This window comes from Vipera berus (assembly GCF_964194415.1).
Source record: "Vipera berus genome assembly, chromosome: W".
NCBI classification, from domain to species: Eukaryota; Metazoa; Chordata; class Lepidosauria; order Squamata; family Viperidae; genus Vipera; species Vipera berus.
In genome coordinates, this window is record NC_138210.1 from 7,530,274 (window position 1) to 7,551,334 (window position 21,061).

At 43.2% G+C, this 21,061-nt stretch overlaps 1 protein-coding gene across 1 annotated transcript in view; it reads left to right on the forward strand.

The window, feature by feature from the left end:
• The window catches only part of LOC308676842 (DNA topoisomerase 2-beta-like), a gene marked incomplete at both ends in the record, with an annotated part of 378,437 nt that overhangs the window by 166,800 nt on the left and 190,576 nt on the right, over positions 1-21,061 (forward strand).

The window sequence follows — 21,061 nt, forward strand, 5'->3', positions numbered from 1 at the left end:
TCTTTCATCAGGGAGAGGGGGTACATATTCTCCACACTGACTGCATTTAACCCTTTAAAATCCACCCACAGTCTCAGTGACCCATCTTTCTTCTCCTTAAACAGCACATGGGCAGCCACGTGTGACTTTGCGGGTTGAATGAAACCTCTGGCCAGATTCTTGTCAATGTACTCCCTCAGTTCTTTTAACTCTTTGGGCATCATTGAATACATGCTCGGTGTCCTAGTTGGCCACACCTGAAGCACTTGATAGGAGTCCCCACTAGCGGCCGAAGGGAACTGGTGGCTGCAGTAGCTTGGGGGTGTCGGACCACTCGTCATCCCTCCTGGACCCGCCTCGGTCTGGACTCAGAGGTAGTGGGCCTCTTGTGGCAGTCCAGTTTGATGTCTAAGGTTATAGCCAAGTGGTACCATTCACAGAACTGATCAGGAAATCCTTGGTAGGTGCATGCTTGAAACAAATCACAATCTAGCCCCGCTATGAAGTGGCTGATCAGTGATGGCTCTGGCCACTGTCTGAGCCTGCCAGCCACCTTCCAAAACTCTTGAATGTAGTCTTTGGCTGGTTTCCCTCTCTGCTTCAGGTTATGGATGTCCTTCTCAGTGTCAGATGTCCTTGCCACACCCCTGGCTCCAACAAGAAACAAGCCGTTGAGTTCACAGGTGGTTGGTTTAATCACAGAACATTCTGGCATGCATTTAGTCACAGAAACAGGAAACAAAGTTAGCGCTGGGAGCAATCACCTCCCAGCGCTCTACTTATGCGTCTCCCAACTGGCCCCAGCCCCACCCACCTAACCAGCATCCGGCGTGTGCACTGATAAGCAGCTAGGCAAGGATACGCTGCAAGCTTCCGGCTCCCTGTTGCTTCCCTGCACCGATCAGTTGTTTGGCAGGATGGCCATGGAGCCAATCAGCTGTTCAGCGGGTCGACCGTGGAGCCGAGGGCCACGTAGCCATGCTCCACCGGGTTCCCCTTCGACGGTCCAGGTAACGGGAGGGAAGGGATGTCGCCGTTTTTGTCACTGGCCTCCTCTGTTGCATCCGGACGCCTCCAGCCGCTGTCCTTGTCCTCCTCCCCCCTCCCGTTAGTGTCAAGCCCACAGAGGAAGAGCCGCAACAACTAGGGGGCTTTTATGTCTGCTTCCCCCACCCAGGATTCATCCGTAACAGGGTACCCCTTCCACTGTACCAGGTACTGCAAATGACCCCAATGGATTTGGGAATCTAACACCTCTTGGATCTCATAATGGTCCCCTGAGACAGGACCCAGTATCCGTTTCACGGACCTAAAGGAGGACCCTTCCACCAGCTTCAGTAAACTGCAGTGGAATACCGGGTGCACCTTCCCCAAAAGACAGGGTAGCTGTAGCTGCACAGCGACTGGGTTAATGACCTGCATAATCCGGAACGGACCTATGAACTTTGGCCCTAGCTTTTTGCAGGGTACTTTCAGGCGCAGGTACTTGGTTGACAGGTACACCATATCCCCCACCCGAAAGCCTTTTGAGGCACCCGTTTCTTATTGGCCTGAGCCTTTGAGGCCTTTGCTGCTTTTTGTAATGCTCCTTTTACGGTCTCCCAGACCCACCCACCCCGTATGCGATCTAGCCAGTCCTGGGGTTGGCAGGGGGACAGGTCCTTCTGCGGGCACTCGAGAATTGGAATAAATTCCACCCCATGAACCACCCAGAAAGGGGTGGATCCGGTGCTGCTGTGGACCGCGTTGTTATAAGCCACTTTGGCAAACGGTAACAAGTCAACCCAGTCTGTCTGTTGGAAGGAGACAGCACCGCAGGTACCATTCCACCACTGCATTGGCACATTCGGCCGCCCCATTGCTACTGGGATGGAAAGCTGAGCTGAGTCCTTGGGACAATCCAATGGAGCGGATAAACCCCCGCCAGAAGCGTGCAGTGAACTGCACTCCCTGGTCTGATATGATCTGTCAGGGCACCCCGTGCAGGCGGTACACCCATGCCCGTTCTGTGTACGTCAGTTTATGGGAGGTGTATGCACAGGGCCCCTTCATGGATTACTGCCTTGTGGCGAAGGGGCTTGCGTAATTCAATGAAGCTATGAGCTATGCCATGCAGGGCCACCCAAGACGGAAAGGTCATAGCAGAGAGTTCTGACAAAACGTGATCCACTGGAGAAGGAAATGGCAACCCACTCCAGTATCTTTGCCATGAAAACCCTATGGACAGTACCAAAAGGCAAAACGATATGACGCTGGAAGATGAGCCCCTCAGGTCGGAAGGCGTCCAATATGCTACTGGGGAAGAGCAGAGGGCTAGTACTAGTAGCGCCAGAAAGAATGAAGCGACTGGGCCAAAGCCGAAAGGACGCTCAGCTGTGGATGTGTCTGGTGGTGAAAGGAAAGTCCGATGCTGTAAAGATTTTTTCTCCATAGGAACCTGGAATGTAAGATCCATGAATCAAGGAAAGCTGGACGTGGTCAAACAAGAGATGACAAGACTAAACATCGACATCTTAGGTATTAGGGAACTAAAATGGACAGGAATGGGTGAATTTAATTCAGATGACCATCAGGTGGGCAAGAATCCCTCAGAAGAAATGGAGTAGCCTTCATAGTCAATAAAAAAGTAGGAAAAGCAATACTGGGATACAATCCTCAAAATGACAGAATGATCTCAGTTCGAATCCAAGGCAAACCATTCAATATCACAGTAGTCCAAGTCTATGCCCCAACCACCGATTCTGAAGAGGATGAAATTAACCGGTCCCTATGAAGCCCTACAGCGCCTTATAGAACTAACACCCAAAAATGATGTCCTTATCATCATGGGGGATTGGAATGCTAAAGTAGGAAGCCAAAAGATAACTGGAATAACAGGCAAGTTTGGCCTTGGAGTACAAAATGAAGCAGGGCACAGGCTGATAGAATTTTGTCAAAAGAATACGATGGTCATAGCAAACACTCTTTTCCAACAACCCAAGAGACGGCTCTACACATGGACATCACCAGACGGTCAACACAGAAATCAGATTGACTATATGCTCTGCAGCCAAAGATGGAGAAGCTCTATACAGTCAGTAAAAACAAGACCAGGAGCTGACTGTGGCTCAGACCATGAGCTTCTTGTTGCAAAGTTTAGGCTTAAATTAAAGAAAGTAGGGAAAAGCACTAGGCCAGTCAGGTATGAATTAAATCATATCCCTGTTGAATATACAGTAGAGGTGACAAATAGATTTTAGGAATTAGATCTGATAGACAGAGTGCCTGAAGAACTATGGACAGAGGTTCGCAACATTGTACAAGAGGTAGCAACCAAAACCATCCCAAAGAAAAAGAAATGCAAGAAAGCAAAATGGCTGTCTGAGGAAGATTTGCAAATAGCTGAGGAAAGGAGGGAAGCGAAAGGCAAGGGAGAAAAAGAAAGATATGCCCAATTAAATGCAGAATTCCAGAGAATAGCTAGAAGAGATAAGAATGCCTTCTTAAATGAACAGTGCAAAGAAATAGAAGAAAACAATAGAATAAGGAAGACCAGAGATCTTTTCAAGAAAATTGGAGAGATGAAAGGAACGTTTCATGCAAAAATGGGCATGATAAAGGACCAAAATGGCAGGGACCTAACAGAGGCAGAAGAGATTAAGAAGAGGTGGCAAAATTACACAGAAGAACTATACAAGAATGAGCTTAATGTCCCTGATAATCACAATGAGGTGGTCACTGACTTCGAGCCAGACATCCTAGAATGTGAAGTGAAGTGAAAAGCTGAGCAACAACAAAGCTAGTGGAGGTGACAGTACTCCAGCTGAGCTATTCAAAATCTTAAAAGACGATGCAGTAAAAGTGCTACACTCAATTTGCCAGCAAATTTGGAAAACTCAACAGTGGCCACAGGATTGGAAAAGATCAGTTTACATTGCAATTCCAAAGCAAGGCAGTGCCAAAGAATGTTCCAACTATCGCACCATTGCACTCATTTCTCATGCTAGTAAAGTTATGCTTAAAATCCTACAAGCTAGACTCCAGCAGTATGTGGATCAAGAACTCTGGAGGGCAAGGGACAGGGGTTGCTCCTCTGTCCTGGTCCTATTAGATCTCTCAGCGGCTTTCGATACCATCGACCATGGTATCCTGCTGCGGCGTCTCAGGGGGTTGGGAGTGGGAGGCACCGTTTTACGGTGGTTCTCCTCCTACCTCCAGGGCCGCTCGCAGTCGGTGTTGACGGGAGGGCAGAGATCCGCCCTGAGGCCTCTCATTTGTGGAGTCCCTCAGGGGTCGGTTCTCTCGCCTCTCCTGTTCAACATCTATATGAAGCCGCTGGGCGAGATCATTCGTGGCTTCGGGGTGGGGTATCACCAGTACGCTGATGATACCCAACTTTTTCTTTCCACCCCGAACCAACCCAGTGATGCCCTCTCCGTGATGTCCCGGTGCCTGGAGGCGGTTCAGGTCTGGATGGGGAGAAACAGGCTTCGTCTCAATCCCGCCAAGACTGAGTGGCTGTGCATATCGGCATCTCGGGTTAACCAAGTTATTCCACCTCTAACGATGGGGGGTGAGGTGTTACCCCCCGTTGATAGGGCTCGCAACTTGGGCGTCCTCCTGGATTCACGGCTCAATTTTGAAGATCACATAGGAGCCGTGACCAGGGGGGCTTTTGCACAGGTTCGCCTGGTGCGCCAGTTGCGTCCCTATCTGGACCGAGACGCCCTACGCACAGTTACTCATGCGCTTGTGACCTCCCGTTTGGACTACTGTAACGCTCTCTACATGGGGCTGCCCTTGAAGACCACTCGGAGGCTTCAACTGGTGCAGAATGCGGCCGCACGAGTTGTAATGGGGGTTTCCCGATACTCCCATGTAACACCTCTACTCCGCGAGCTGCATTGGCTTCCGGTTGCCCTCCGGGTGAAATTCAAGGTGCTGGTTATCACCTATAAAGCCCTACATGGCCTGGGTCCGGGGTATTTGAGGGAACACCTGCTGCCGGCATCAAACGCCCTTCGCCCAGTGCGCTCCCACAGGGAGGGTCTGCTCAGGGTCCCGCCGGTAAGAGATTGCCGGCGGGTGACACCCAGGGATAGGGCCTTCTCAGTGGGGGCGCCTGCCCTCTGGAACCAGCTGCCGGTGGAGCTGAGGACTGCTCCCGACCTCCGATCATTCCGCCGGGGCCTGAAGACCTGGCTCTTTGAGCTCTCGGGCCCAGGCTGAGGAGATATTTATTTTAATTGGGGTTTTTAATAGTACAGGGTTGATTTAATATTTTTTAAATTGGGTTTTAACTTTTGTATGGTTGATTTTAACTCCCTGTAAACCGCCCTGAGTCCTCAGGGAAAGGGCGGTATATAAATGCAATAAAATAAAATAAATAAATAAATAATAAACTACCAGAAGTACAGGCAGGATTTCAAAGAGGCAGAGGAACTAGAGATCAAATTGCCAACATACGCTGGATCATGGAGAAAGCTAGGGAGCTCCAGAAAAACATCTACTTCTGCTTCATTGACTATGCTAAAGCCTTTGATTGTGTGGATCATAACAAACTGTGGCAAGTCCTTAAAGAGATGGGAGTACCAGGCCATCTTATTTGTCTCTTGAGAAACCTATATGCGGGCCAAGAAGCAACAGTGAGAACTGGACACGGAACCACTGATTGGTTCAAAATTGGGAAAGGAGTCCGGAAAGGCTGTATACTGTCGCCTTGCCTATTTAACTTATATGCAGAGCACATCATGAGAAAGGCAGGGCTAGATGAATCAAAAGTTGGAATTAAGATTGCCGGAAGAAACATCAACAACCTAAGATATGCAGATGATACCACTCTAATGGCAGAAAGTGAAGAGGAACTAAAGAGCCTCTTGTTGCGAGTGAAGAAGGAGAGTGCAAAACGTGGGTTGAAACTAAACATTAAGAAAACCAAGATCATGGCATCCGGCCCTCTCAATTCCTGGCAAATAGATGGGGAAGAAATGGAGGTAGTGACAGATTTTATTTTCCTGGGCTCCAAGATCACTGCAGATGGGGACTGTAGCCAAGAAATTAAAAGACGCTTGCTCCTGGGGAGGAAAGCCATGGCAAATCTAGACAGCACACTAAAAAGCAGAGACATCACCCTGTCAACAAAAGTGCGTATAGTCAAGGCTACGGTCTTCCCAGTTGCAATGTATGGCAGTGAGAGTTGGACCATAAAAAAGGCTGAGCGCCAAAGAATTGAAGCCTTTGAACTATGGTGCTGGAGAAGACTCCTGCGAGTCCCTTGGACTGCAAGGCGATCAAACCGGTCAGTCCTAGAGGAGATCAACCCTGACTGCTCTTTAGAAGGCCAGATCCTGAAGCTAATACTCAAATACTTTGGCCACCTAATGAGAAGGAAGGACTCACTGGAGAAGAGCCTAATGCTGGGAAAGATTGAGGGCAATAGAAGAAGGGGACGATAGAGAATGAGGTGGCTGGATGGAGTCACTGAAGCAGTAGGCGTGAGCTTAAATGGACTCCAGAAGATGGTAGAGGACAGGAAGGCCTGGAGGAACGTTGTCCATAGGGTCGCGATGGGTCGGACACGACTTCGCAACTAACAACAACAATGCACAGGGCTGTAGTGTTCCTTGCCTGTTCTGGAGCAGAACTGCCCTAAGTGCGACATCGCTGGCATCAGCCTGTACGATGAACAGCAGGTCAGGATTGGGATGTAATAAGACTGGCTCCCTTGCAAAGAGGGCCTTCAGGTCCTGAAAGGCCCTCTGGCAGGCCAAAGTACATGTCAGTGGTTGACCGGCGCGTGGTTTACCCACTTTATGTCTCGTGTGGAGCAGATCTGTTAAGGGTAGGGCCATCTTAGCGAACAAACTGCTAGTAGAGGTTTGCGAATCCTAGGAAGTTCTGCAGCTGACAACGAGTCTGTGGTGCCTGCCACTCAATCACGGCCCTGACTTTGGCAGGGTCCATCTCCACACCTTCCCCCGATATCCGGTACCCTAGATAGTCCAACCGGGTTTGGTGGAACTCACGTCTGGACAGCTTTACATACAGGTGCGCCCTCAGTAGTTTTTCCAGCACCAGTCGTACTAAGCGGATGTGTTCCGTCGTGATGGTGGTATAGATTAGGATGTTGTCCAAATACACAAGAACCCCACGGTATAAATGCTCATGCAACACCTTGTTAATTAGCTGCATGAACACTACAGGGGCTCCCTGCAATCCGAACGGCATCACATGGAACTGGTAACTTCCTAGTGGGCAATTAAATGCTGTCTTCCACTCATCCCCTCATTTCACCCGGACCCTGTAATACACGTCGTATAGATCGAGTTTAGTGAACACCCTACCCTTTGCCAAAAGGGCCAACAGATCCTTCATCAGTGGTAGGGGGTACATGTTCTTTTTATTTATTTTTATATAGATTTTATTAGTTTTTATAGGGTTAGGGATAAGGTGGGGTAGGTTGGGGTTAGGGTGGGGGTTGGGGTTCGGGTTTTCCGAAATAACATTTTCAATATTTAGCAAATAGCATATTGTCTGGGTACATGTATTTAACTAACAGTAATAGATATAATTAATTATCATAAACAATATGTTAATTACTCAATAGCCTTTCTTACTAATATATATTCAAAATTACATATCACGTTCCTTTCTCTCTGACTTGTTTTTCTAGCCATTGATAGAAATTATGCCATGTTCTAAAGTACACTGAGTCTTCTTTCTCTTTAAGCTTTAAAGTCAATCTATTCATTTCTGCACACACTAGAATTTTCTTAATTAGTACTTCTTCAGTTGGTAAGTTTTCATTTTTCCAATGTTGGCCAAATACAATTCTTGCTGCTCTTAATATATGTAGTATTAGATATCTGCATTCTTTCTCGTAATTGGCTCCTATTATTCCTGACAAAAACAATTCTAGTTTAAAGTCTTATTTGTTTTTTAGTTATCTTCTCCAACCATAAATGTATTTTAACCCAAAACCTTTTTGCTTTAGGGCATGTCCACCAGATGTGGTAATAAGTACCTGGCCTTTGTTTGCATTTCCAACAGTTGTTTGAAGTATTTTTAAACATTTTTGCTAGTCTCACTGGTGTCATATGCCATCTGTAAAACATTTTGTATAAGTTTTCTTTATATGGTACTGCTTTAGTTAATTTAAGATTTCTTTCCCATAATTTTTGCCACTCTTCTAATTCTATATTATATCCAAAATTCTTTGCCCATATTATCATTGTTTCTTTTTTTTTATTGAAAAGTTTTAAAATACATTTTACCTTTAACAATCCCCCCCTCCCCCTCCCCTACCTATCCCTCCCTACCCCTCCCCCCCTTCCCCCCTCCCCCCCCCCGACTTCCCAGAGCTAAGTACAGGGTATAAAAACAAAGAACAATCATAAGCATCCATATGCTACCAACAATAAATTCTTAAATCTATCACTCTCTAGCTCATATAAGATAACTACAAGCAATACTAATATTTCATATAGAAAAAAAAGAAAATAGAAAGGAAGACTTATTCAAATGCTAAATGAAACTTTTTAGTCCCATATTTGTTCTGGATATATTCAATCCATTTTTTCCACTCCATAATATAACGTTCTTGCGAGTGATCTTTCAGATAAGCCGAGATCTTTGCCATTTCTGCCAGGTCAGAAACCTTTAAAGTCCATTCTTCTATAGTCGGCAATTCCTCCTTCTTCCAATATTGACCTATTAAAAGTCTTGCTGCTGTAATTAAATTCAACATCAACTTAGTGTCCACAACAGTAGCATCTGTAATTATGCCCAACAAAAACAATTGCGGACAGAACTTTATCCTTTGCTTGAAGATCTTCTGCATATTCCACCAAATTTTTATCCAAAAAGCCTTAACCTTTTTGCAGGTCCACCATATATGAAAATATGTTGCATCTTCGCCACCACACCTCCAGCATTTTGGCTGATAATTCGGATACATACTTGCAAGCTTTTTAGGATCTAAATGCCATCTATAAAACATTTTATAAAAGTTCTCTCTTAGATTTTGAGCTTGTGTAAATTTTACGTTCCTCACCCAGATCTTTTCCCACGTGTCCACTGTAATAACTTCTTGGATATTCTGGGCCCATTTTATCATACAATCTTTAACAAGTTCTGTTTCTGAGTCAATTTCTATCAATGCAAGATATATCCGTTTGATATGTGCTGGACCCTGATTTCTAATTTGCTTTATCAAATTTTCATCAGTCATTGCAAAACCAGTTTTCTGATCTTCTTTCCACCTGGCCCGTAACTGAGTATATTGAAACCAGGTTTGAACAATCTTCTCATCTCGCAAGAGGTTATACGATTTTAAACACCATACACTTCTTTCCAAGCTTAAAATCTCCTTATACGTAGTCACATCATGTTTGAAACCAACATTTATGTTTTCTATTGCGTGTTTTGGAATTGCCCACAATGGCATCTTACAATCTAACTTATGTCTATACTTCTTCCAAACTCTCAACAATGCCTGTCTTAAAATATGCACTTTAAACACATTATCTACCTTCTTATCATACAACAAATATGCATGCCAGCCAAATAACAAGTCATGGCCCTCAAGATTTAATAATCTCTCTTGTGTCAAATTAATCCAATCACTTATTCCTGCTAACGCAGCAGCTTCATAATATAATTTAAGATTGGGCATTTTAAGACCACCTCTTTCTCGAATATAATGCATAATCTTAAGTTTAACTCGTGGCCTTTTCCCTGCCCAAACAAATTTATTGATACCCCGTTGCCATTCTTCCAAATTAGAATCTTTCTTAAGAACCGGTATCATTTGAAATAAGAATAAAAATTTAGGCAGGACGTTCATTTTCACTGCTGCGATTCTTCCCAACAAAGACAATTGCAGTTTTTCCCAACTCTCCATTTCTTTTTGAATTTTTCCCCATAATTTTTCATAGTTATTTTTATATAACTTTGTATTAGAGGGTGACAAAAACACCCCCAAATATTTGACCCTTTTAGCAATCTCAAATCCAGTTAATCCTTCTAAAAGAGCCTTTTGCGATACTGTCATATTTTTGGCCAGAATTTTAGTTTTTTGTGCATTAACTTTAAATCCAGAAACCCTCCCATATTGCATTATTATCTCCATCAGGTCCACAACAGAGTACTCCGGCTGGGTCACCGTAACAACCAGATCATCTGCGAACGCTCTCAATCTGTAATCCTGATCTCTAATTTGTATACCCTTAATTCTTTCCGAATTCCGTATTTTTACCAGTAATATCTCCAATGTTAACACAAATAGCAAAGGCGATAACGGACACCCTTGCCTTGTGCCCTTCTCAATATTACATGCTTCAGTCAAACTATTGTTAACTATTATTCGGGCAGTTTGTTTTTGATATAATGCCCTAATTGGTTGCAAAAATTTATCCCCAAAATTCATTTTATCTAAAACTTTCATCAAAAATTGCCAATTCAATTGATCAAAAGCTTTTTCAGCATCTAAAAAGATTAGCGCCGCAGGGATCTGGTTGTTCCTTTCCAAAAACTCTAACACATCAACTATATGCCTTACATTATTTTTCATTTGCCTACCACTAATAAACCCAGTTTGATCCCCATGAATCACCTGTTGCAGAACCCTCATCAGTCTGTTAGCCAACACCTTAGCAAATATCTTATAATCTGTATTTAAAAGTGATATCGGTCTATAGTTTTTTACTTGAGTAGCATCTTGATCTTCCTTTGGAATCAAAGAAATAAAAGCAGTTCTCCAAGACGGAGGCACCTTTCCCCCTCTCTGAATTGTCTGGAACAGTTCCTTTAACGGCTTTATCAACTCCATTTGTAAATTTTTGTAATAAACCGCAGTCAAACCATCCGTACCTGGCGCTTTATCCATCTTCAGTTCCTTAATTGCTATAAGAATTTCTTCTTCTGTTATCAATTGGTTAATCTCCTCTTTTTGTACTTGCGTAAGAACCGGGATGCTAGCATTCTCCAAATATACATCAATGTCTTTTTCATTAATCTTCTCCTTAGCATATAATTTAGAATAAAAATCCACAAAGGCTTCCTTAATAAGATCCTGTTGAAACACAACCTTTCCCTTATGTTCAATTTTATCTATATTAGAAGCCCTTTGCTTTTTCCTTAGTCTGTAAGCTAACCATCTACCTGGCTTGTTAGCATTGCAAAAAGTATTATGCCTGGCAAACCGCAAGTTGGTTGCCACTTGATCAGCCATCAATTTATCAAATTGTCCTCTTAATAGCTTAATAACCTCCTTAGTCTTCACATCCAATGGATTCAAAATTAAGGCCTTTTCTTTTTCCCTAATTTCATTCTCTAATTCTTTCCTTCTGGCTTCCAAAGTACGTCTGTATTTATTATTCATATATATCAACACCCCTCTCATATAGGCCTTGCTAGCATCCCAAACCATGTCCATAGAGGTATCCTTATTCATATTAATTTCAAAAAAATCCTTCATCCGCTGTTTACATTCTTCCACATTTCTCTGATTTCTAAACAAATTCTCATTTACGCGCCACGAGCGCCTATCCCTATTGTCCTTATTGATCTCTAACCAAACTGGACTATGGTCCGAAATAGTTCTTGCACAGATCTTTACCTTCTTAATCCTAGAAAAAAAATCATTAGTCAGCAAAATAAAATCAATCCTGGAAAAAGATTGATGTCTGTCAGAAAAAAAAGTATAATCCTTTTCATGTAGGTGTGTGTCACGCCAGATATCTCGCAGTTCCAAATCGTCCTTCATTTCAAAAAAAGATTTAGGCAATCTGGCATGACTCGGAGCACGCTTAAAAGAACCAGCCTTGTCCATCTGTACATCCAAAACACCATTCCAGTCCCCCATAAAAATAAACGATTTGTAATCCAATTGAGTAAGCTTTGTATGAAGTGAACTAAAAAAATCAGCTTGTTGTTGATTAGGAGCATACAGTCCAACTAGAAGCGTTTTTTTACCTTCTAACAACAAATCTATCATAACATATCTTCCTTGCTTATCTGCTTCAATTAATTCCGCTGTTAGAGTACTTTTAACGTAGACAACCACTCCATTTTTCTTATTCATCGCAGAAGCAACAAATTGCGTGCCCAACCTTGAGTTCGATAAATACTTTTGGTCCATAACCCTAATATGCGTTTCTTGCAAACATATAACATCAATCTTAAATTGTTTTAAATATTGAAAAACTTTCTTTCTCTTCTGTGGTGAGTTTAGTCCATTGACATTCCAGGTTAGAAATTTAGTCACCATGCGTGGCGCCCCGAAGCTTTTGGAGCACATCTTCAATGGCCCCTGTATTTTCTTTGGGCCGCGCTCCTCCCACAGCTTCACTGTAAGTACGCTTTGAGAGTTCCACAAACTTCTGCTGGTCTTGCTCTTGTACTTGTCTTGCTCGTTTTAAAGCGGCACGCGTCAACCTCTGCTCTCCAGCAGCAGCCGATGAAGCTATAATTTGATCCCCTCCAGCACCATTCTCCTCTGTCTGTCCACCTTCAGCCTCTTGAGGTTTTCCCTCTCCAGATCCCTTTGCAGCTTCCAGGAGTGATAGAGGGGTTGCTTTTAAAACATTGCTGTAGAAATCACGTGCCTGAGTCACAGTAACCAGACGATATCTTTTACCTTCATGCATCACCACCAATCCGACTGGAATCTCCCATCTGAACTTAATATCACGTTGCTTAAGTTCCTGTACGAGAAATGCAAAGTCTTTCCTTCTCCTTAAAATCTTTGGAGGAATCTCTTTTAGAACCAGAACTTCTTGCTCAGCAACCACAACTTTAGTATCATAAGCAGCTTGAATAACTTCATCTCTAGTTGCTCTCTTTGTAAAATAGACCACCACATCTCTAGGTAGCTTCCTCTGCCTTGCAATCCATGAATTTACACGAAAAACTTTATCCATGCATCCCTCTATTTCAGATGCTGGCTGGCCCAATACTGCTTCCAAAGCCTCAGCAATCAGCTGCTTTAAGTCTTCTTTAGGATTCTCTTTTAAGCCCCTAATTCTAATAGCATACTGCATCTGATGATACTGGACAAGGCTCAATTCTCTGTCCATTTTATCCCTTAAATTTTCATTCTCCAGTATCTTTACTTCTAATATAGAGTTCTTTTGACTAAGATCCTCCACTTTTTCATCCAAACGTTGCACACATTCAGCCACGCTTTCCACTGTAGACAAGATGTCTACCCTCATTGCACTAAACTTCTCTTCCATCCTCTCCTCCATTACGTTAAACTTCTCTTCCATCCTCTCCTCCAATTTCTCCAATTTCTCCTCCAACTTTGCCATCTTATCACCCAGCATTTCTGACATTACCTGGGATTGCTTTGCAAAGGCATCTTGTAAATCCTTAAGCGTCAATGCCACAGGAGGTGCAGGAGGAAGCAAAGCTTGCAACGATGTCTGTTGCACCGGGGAAGTTCCCGCACTCCGAAGAACTTTAGAGGAAGATTTAGCCGCCATCTTTCCTCACTTTCACTTGTTGCACACTTTCACTTTAAGTTTATAAAGTCCATTGAGCTAGGGAGTAAGAATAAAAATCCTCTTCACCTTGACCTCCTGTACCGCTCTGCCTGCTCCTTTTTACTCCAAAGTCTTTCCTTCTGGCAGGGGTGGTCGCAAACGCCTGGCTCTGCTCCAAAATTCCCGGAGCAGAGACGCTAAGCAGCTCGGAGCAACCCAGGCTATGGGGGAGCTCAATCCTTCAGCCGCCCAAGCTTTCAGCTCAGGCGGCCCCGGAGAACTCAACCCCTACCTGGGGCCTCACCCCCTCCTCTTCTCCCGAGGAGGGGGCTTCAAATCCACCTAAACAGCTGATCGGCGCTGTTTTAGGTGGAAAAACTCAGCTGCGAAGCGGACAGCCCGAAACGGCTATCTTCGGCACCGCACCGCCACCGGAAGTCCCCTATCATTGTTTCTTTTACTTGTTCTTCCTCCATAAGTTTAACAGAAATCTATAGAGTTTCTTAATCAACTTTTCATCTGTTTTTAGCAGTATCTGATCAAATTCTGTCTGTTCTTTATAAAATCCCATTGTTTTCACATCTTTTTCATATCTCATTTGGATTTGCAGATATGGCCACCATGCTGAGTCAATACCTTGTTTTTGTAAGTCTTGTCTGTCTTTCAATTTCCCTTCATTATCCAAAATATCTTTATAAGTCACAACTTTATCATAGTTAATTAAATTTGGATAAGCAAAAGTTTCCATTATTGAAAGCCATTCAGGTATCTTAATATAATTTTTTTCTTTTATTTTTTCCCATTCTGAAAAGTGCATTCCTTATAAAATGGTTTTGGAAGTATCTATGGACCCAGCTGTGTTGAATAACTTTCGTCCGGTCTCCAACTTTCGCTTTCTTGCGAAGGTTGTTGAGAGTGTGGTGGCGCATCAGCTCCCTCTGGTCCTGGATGAAGCGGATTATCTAGACCCGTACCAATCGGGTTTCAGGCCCGGGTACAGCACGGAGACGGCATTGGTCGCTCTGGTGAATGATCTCTGGAGGGCTCGGGACAGGGGACATTCCTCTGTCCTAGTCCTATTAGACCTCTCAGCGACGTTCGATACCATCGACCATGGTATCCTGCTGCGGCGTCTCAGGGGATTGGGAGTGGGAGGCACAGTTTTGCAGTGGTTCTCCTCCTATCTCCTGGGACGTTCGCAGTCGGTGTTGGCAGGGGGGCAGAGGTCGACCTCGAGGTCTCTCGTTTGTGGAGTTCCTCAGGGGTCGGTCCTCTCGCCTCTCCTGTTCAACGTCTACATGAAACTGCTGGGTGAGATCATTCGTGGTTTTGGAGTTGGGTATCATCAGTATGCCGATGATACCCAGCTTTTTATTTCGACCCCAAACCACCCCAGTGATGCCCTCAACGTGATGTCCTGTTGTCTGGAGGCGGTTCGGGTCTGGATGGGGAGGAACAGACTTCAACTCAACCCCGACAAGACTGAGTGGCTGTGCATAACGGCATCCCGGGATATTCAGAATATTCCATCTCTTTCCATGGGGGGTGAACTATTACCCCCTGTAGATAGGGCTCGCAACTTGGGAGTCCTCCTAGATTCACGGCTCACTCAGGAAGACCATATAGTGGCTGTGACTAGGGGGGCCTTCGCCCAGGTTCGCCTGGTGCGCCAGTTGCGGCCCTATCTAGACCGGGATGCCTTATGTACGGTCACTCACACGCTCGTGACCTCTCGTCTGGACTACTGCAACGCTCTCTACATGGGGCTGCCCTTGAGGACCACTCGGAGGCTCCAACTGGTACAGAATGCAGCCGCGAGAGTTGTGTTGGGAGTCTCCCAATACTCCCATGTTACACCTCTGCTCCGTGAGCTGCATTGGTTACCAGTTGTCTTCCGGGTGAGATTCAAGGTACTGGTAATGGTGTTTAAGGCCCTACATGGCATGGGTCCGGAGTACCTTAGGGAGCACCTGCTGCCGGCATCAACTTCCCTCCGCCCTGTGCGTTCCCACAGAGAGGGCCTCCTCAGGGTGCCACCGATCAGAGAATGTCGATTGGTGGCCCCCAGGGGGAGGTCCTTCTCTGTGGGCGCCCCGGAGCTATGGAATCGGTTGCCGGTTGAGCTCCGGATGGCGCCCGACCTTCGCTCCTTCTGTCGCGATCTGAAGACACTCTTATTTGAACAAGCCGGCCTGGCCTGATGGGGGATGGGTTGGGTTTGTATTGTCATTTTTAATATATGTATCTACTGTTTTTAGTTGGGCATATGTTTAATTTTTTTTTAACTTTTGTATTTTTGTATTTTTTATATATCTGCCCTGTTCACCGCCCTGAGTCCTTCGGGAGAAGGGCGGTATATCAATCAAATTAAATAAATAAATAAATAAATAAGCAGAAATTTAGCCATTTCTGCCAAATTTGACACCTTAAGTGACCAATCTTCTATAGTAGGCAAACTATCTTTCTTCCAATATTGACCTACCAAGAGCCTTGCTGCTGTTATCAAATTCAACATCAAATTTGTTTCTTTAGTATCACAATCTTTAACAATACCCAATAAAAACAATTGTGGAGAAAATTTTATCTTTCTCTTAAAAATCTTTTGAATATTCCACCAAATTTTAATCCCAAAAGCTTTAACATTTCTACAAGTCCACCATATATGATAATAGGTAGCATCCAAACTACCACATCTCCAACATTTGGGCTGTAAATTAGGATACATGCAGGACAATTTTTTGGGATCCAAATGCCATCTATAAAACATTTTATAAAAGTTTTCTCTTAAATTTTGAGCCTGGGTAAATTTCACATTTCTAACCCAAATTACCTCCCATGTATCCAATGAAATTGGTTCTTGAATATTTTGAGTCCATTTTATCATATAATCTATAACTAATTCTGTTTCAGAATCCAATTCTATTAAAGCATTATATATTCTCTTTATATGCGCTCGGTTTTGATCTTTAATTTGTTTTACCAAATTTTCATCAGTTAATGTAATACCAATTTTCTGATCTATCTTCCACCTCGTTTGCAATTGAGTATATTGAAACCAAGACTGTATGATATTTTCTTGTTTTAACTCACCTAATGATTTTAATTGCCAACCATTACCTATCCATCTAAGTAACTCCTTATATGAAGTCATATCCAAACTCACACCCACAGATACACCCTCTATCGCATGCCCGGGAATCCCCCAAATTGGTATTTTATAATTTAATTTATAATATTTTTTCCATACACGCAATAAGGCGCTTCTTAAAATGTGAGATTTAAATACCTTATCCACTTTTTTATCATAAACTAAATATGCATGCCACCCATATAATAAGTCCCATCCCTCAAGGTAAAGTAATCTTTCATTTGTTAAATTAAGCCAGTCACTAACCGCTGATAAAACAACCTCATCATAATATAATTTCAAATTAGGCACTTTAAGTCCTCCTCTTTCCCGTACATCTTGTAAAATCTTAAATTTAACTCTCGGTCTTTACCCTGCCTAAATAAATTTATTAATACCCTTCTGCCACTCATCAAAATTGGCATCCTTTTTCAATATAGGTATCATTTGAAACAAAAAAAGAAACTTTGGCAGAACATTCATTTTAACAGCTGCAATTCTCAATAATAATAATAATAATAATAATAATAATAATAATAATAATAATAATAATAATAATAATAATAATGAAGAAGAAGAAGAAGCTGAAATATATACTCCCAAATATTTAACCTTTTTCACTATTTCATAACCCGTATTTTTACTAACTTTTCTTTTTCATTCATAGTCATATTTTTAGATAATATTTTACTTTTATAATTATTTATCTTTAAACCAGAAAGTTTCCCATATTGAGTTATAATTTCCATTAAATCTGTAACCGATTGAGTCGGTTGAGATAGTGTAACAACCAAGTCATCCGCAAATGAGCTTTGGTGGAGCAGTGGGCTAATGCCTCCTTAAGTAACACCAGCTGCCTGCAATTAGTGCAGGTTCGCATCCCACCAGGCTCAAGGTTGACTCAGCCTTCCATCCTTTCGAGGTAGGTAAAATGAGGACCCAGATTGTTGGGGGCAATTAAGCTGACTTTGTAATAATGCCGCTTGGGGTGTGTGTGAAAGCCCTAATAAGCAGGCATATACATAGAATGAAGGCTACTGCTAAGCTTGTAAGCCGCCCTGAGTCTTCGGAGAAGGGCGGGATATAAATGGAATTAAAATAAATAAAAATAAAAAATAAAAATGCTCTTAACCTATAATCATTCTGCTTTATTTTTATTCCCCTTATTTTAGTTGATACATGAATTTTAATCAATAAAATCTCCAATGTTAAAACAAACAACAGTGGTGAAAGGGGGCATCCCTGTCTTGTACCTTTTTCAATTTTAAATGCATCTGTTAATCCCCCATTAATTATAATTTGTGCCGATTGTTTTTGATATATAGCCTTAATAGATTGCAAAAATTTATCCCCAAAATTCATCTTGTCAACAACTTTCAATTGTTGTTGTTGTTAGTTGCGAAGTCGTGTCCGACCCATCGCGACCCTATGGACAATGTTCCTCCAGGCTTTCCTGTCCTCTACCATCTTCTGGAGTCCATTTAAGCTCACGCCTACTGCTTCAGTGACTCCATCCAGCCACCTCATTCTCTGTCGTCCCCTTCTTCTATTGCCCTCAATCTTTCCAAGCATTAGGCTCTTCTCCAGTGAGTCCTTCCTCCTCATTAGGTGGCCAAAGTATTTGAGTTTTAGCTTCAGGATCTGGCCTTCTAAAGAGCAGTCAGGGTTGATCTCCTCTAGGACTGACCGGTTTGATCGCCTTGCAGTCCAAGGGACTCGCAGGAGTCTTCTCCAGCACCAGAGTTCAAAGGCCTCAATTCTTTTGCGCTCAGCCTTTCTTATGGTCCAACTTTCACTGCCATACATTGCAACTGGGAAGACCATAGCCTTGACTATACGCACTTTTGTTGACAGGGTGATGTCTCTGCTTTTTAGTGTGCTGTCTAGATTTGCCATGGCTTTCCTCCCCAGGAGCAAGCGTCTTTTAATTTCTTGGCTGCAGTCCCCATCTGCAGTGATCTTGGAGCCCAGGAAAATAAAATCTGTCACTACCTCCATTTCTTCCCCATCTATTTGCCAGGAATTGAGAGGGCCGGATGCCATGATCTTGGTTTTCTTAATGTTTAGTTTCAACCCAACTTTTGCACTCTCCTTCTTCACTCGCAACAAGAGACTCTTCAGTTCCTCTTCACTTTCTGCCATTAGAGTGGTATCATCTGCATATCTTAGGTTGTTGATATTTCTTCCAGCAATCTTAATTCCAACTTTTGACTCCTCTAGCCCTGCCTTTCTCATGATGTGCTCTGCATATAAGTTAAATAGGCAAGGCGACAGTATACAGCCTTGCCGGACACCTTTCCCAATTTGGAACCAATCAGTGGTTCCGTGTCCAGTTCTCACTGTTGCTTCTTGGCCCGCATATAGGTTTCTCAAGAGACAAATAAGATGTTCTGGTACTCCCATCTCTTTAAGAACTTGCCACAGTTTGTTATGATCCACACAATCAAAGGCTTTAGCATAGTCAATGAAGCAGAAGTAGATGTTTTTCTGGAACTCTCTAGCTTTCTCCATGATCCAGCGTATGTTGGCTATTTGATCTCTAGTTCCTCTGCCTCTTCGAAATCCTGCCTGTACTTCTGGTAGTTCTCGATCCACATACTGCTGGAGTCTAGCTTGTAGGATTTTAAGCATAACTTTACTAGCATGAGAAATGAGTGCAATGGTGCGATAGTTTGAACATTCTTTGGCACTGCCTTTCTTTGGAATTGGAATGTAAACTGATCTTTTCCAATCCTGTGGCCACTGTTGAGTTTTCCAAATTTGCTGGCAAATTGAGTGTAGCACTTTTACTGCATCGTCTTTTAAGATTTTGAATAGCTCAGCTGGAATACTGTCACCTCCACTAGCTTTGTTGTTGCTCAGCTTTTCTAAGGCCCACTTCACTTCACATTCTAGGATGTCTGGCTCGAGGTCAGTGACCACCTCATTGTGATTATCAGGGACGTTAAGCTCATTCTTGTATAGTTCTTCTGTGTAATTTTGCCATCTCTTCTTAATCTCTTCTGCCTCTGTTAGGTCCCTGCCATTTTGGTCCTTTATCATGCCCATTTTTGCATTGAACGTTCCCTTCATCTCTCCAATTTTCTTGAAAAGATCTCTGGTCCTCCCTATTCTATTGTTTTCTTCTATTTCTTTGCACTGTTCATTTAAGAAGGCATTCTTATCTCTTCTAGCTATTCTCTGGAATTCTGCATTCAATTGGGCGTATCTTTCTTTTTCTCCCTTGCCTTTTGCTTCCCTCCTTTCCTCAGCTATTTGCAAAGCTTCCTCAGACAGCCATTTTGCTTTCTTGCATTTCTTTTTCTTTGGGATGGTTTTGGTTGCTACCTCTTGTACAATGTTGCGAACCTCTGTCCATAGTTCTTCAGGCACCCTGTCTATCAGATCTAATTCCTTAAATCTATTTGTCACCTCTACTGTATATTCAACGGGGATATGATTTAATTCATACCTGACTGGCCTGGTGCTTTTCCCTACTTTCTTCAGTTTAAGCCTAAACTTTGCAACAAGAAGCTCATGGTCTGAGCCACAGTCAGCTCCTGGTCTTGTTTTTACTGACTGTATAGAGCTTCTCCATCTTTGGCTGCAGAGCATATAGTCAATCTGATTTCTGTGTTGACCGTCTGGTGATGTCCATGTGTAGAGCCGTCTCTTGGGTTGTTGGAAAAGAGTGTTTGCTATGACCATCGTATTCTCTTGACAAAATTCTATCAGCCTGTGCCCTGCTTCATTTTGTACTCCAAGGCCAAACTTGCCTGTTATTCCGGTTATCTTTTGGCTTCCTACTTTAGCATTCCAATCCCCCATGATGATAAGGACTTCATTTTTTGGTGTTAGTTCTATAAGGTGCTGTAGGGCTTCATAGAACCGGTCAATTTAATCCTCTTCAGCACCGGTGGTTGGGGCATAGACTTGGACTACTGTGATATTGAATGGTTTGCCTTGGATTCGAACTGAGATCATTCTGTCATTTTGAGGATTGTATCCCAGTATTGCTTTTCCTACTCTTTTATTGACTATGAAGGCTACTCCATTTCTTCTGAGGGATTCTTGCCCGCAGTAGTATACCTGATGGTCATCTGAATTAAATTCACCCATTCCTGTCCATTTTAGTTCGCTGATACCTAAGATGTCGATGTTCAGTCTTGTCATCTCTTGTTTGACCACGTCCAGCTTGCCTTGATTCATGGATCTTACATTCCAGGTTCCTATGGAGAAAAAATCTTTACAGCATCGGACTTTCCTTTCACCACCAGACATATCCACAGCTGAGCGTCCTTTCGGCTTTGGCCCAGTCGCTTCATTCTTTCTGGAGCTACTAGTACTAGCCCTCTGCTCTTCCCCAGTAGCATATTGGACGCCTTCCGACCTGAGGGGCTCATCTTCCAGCGTCATATCGTTTTGCCTTTTGGTACTGTCCATAGGGTTTTCATGGCAAAGATACTGGAGTGGGTTGCCATTTCCTTCTCCAGTGGATCACGTTTTGTCAGAA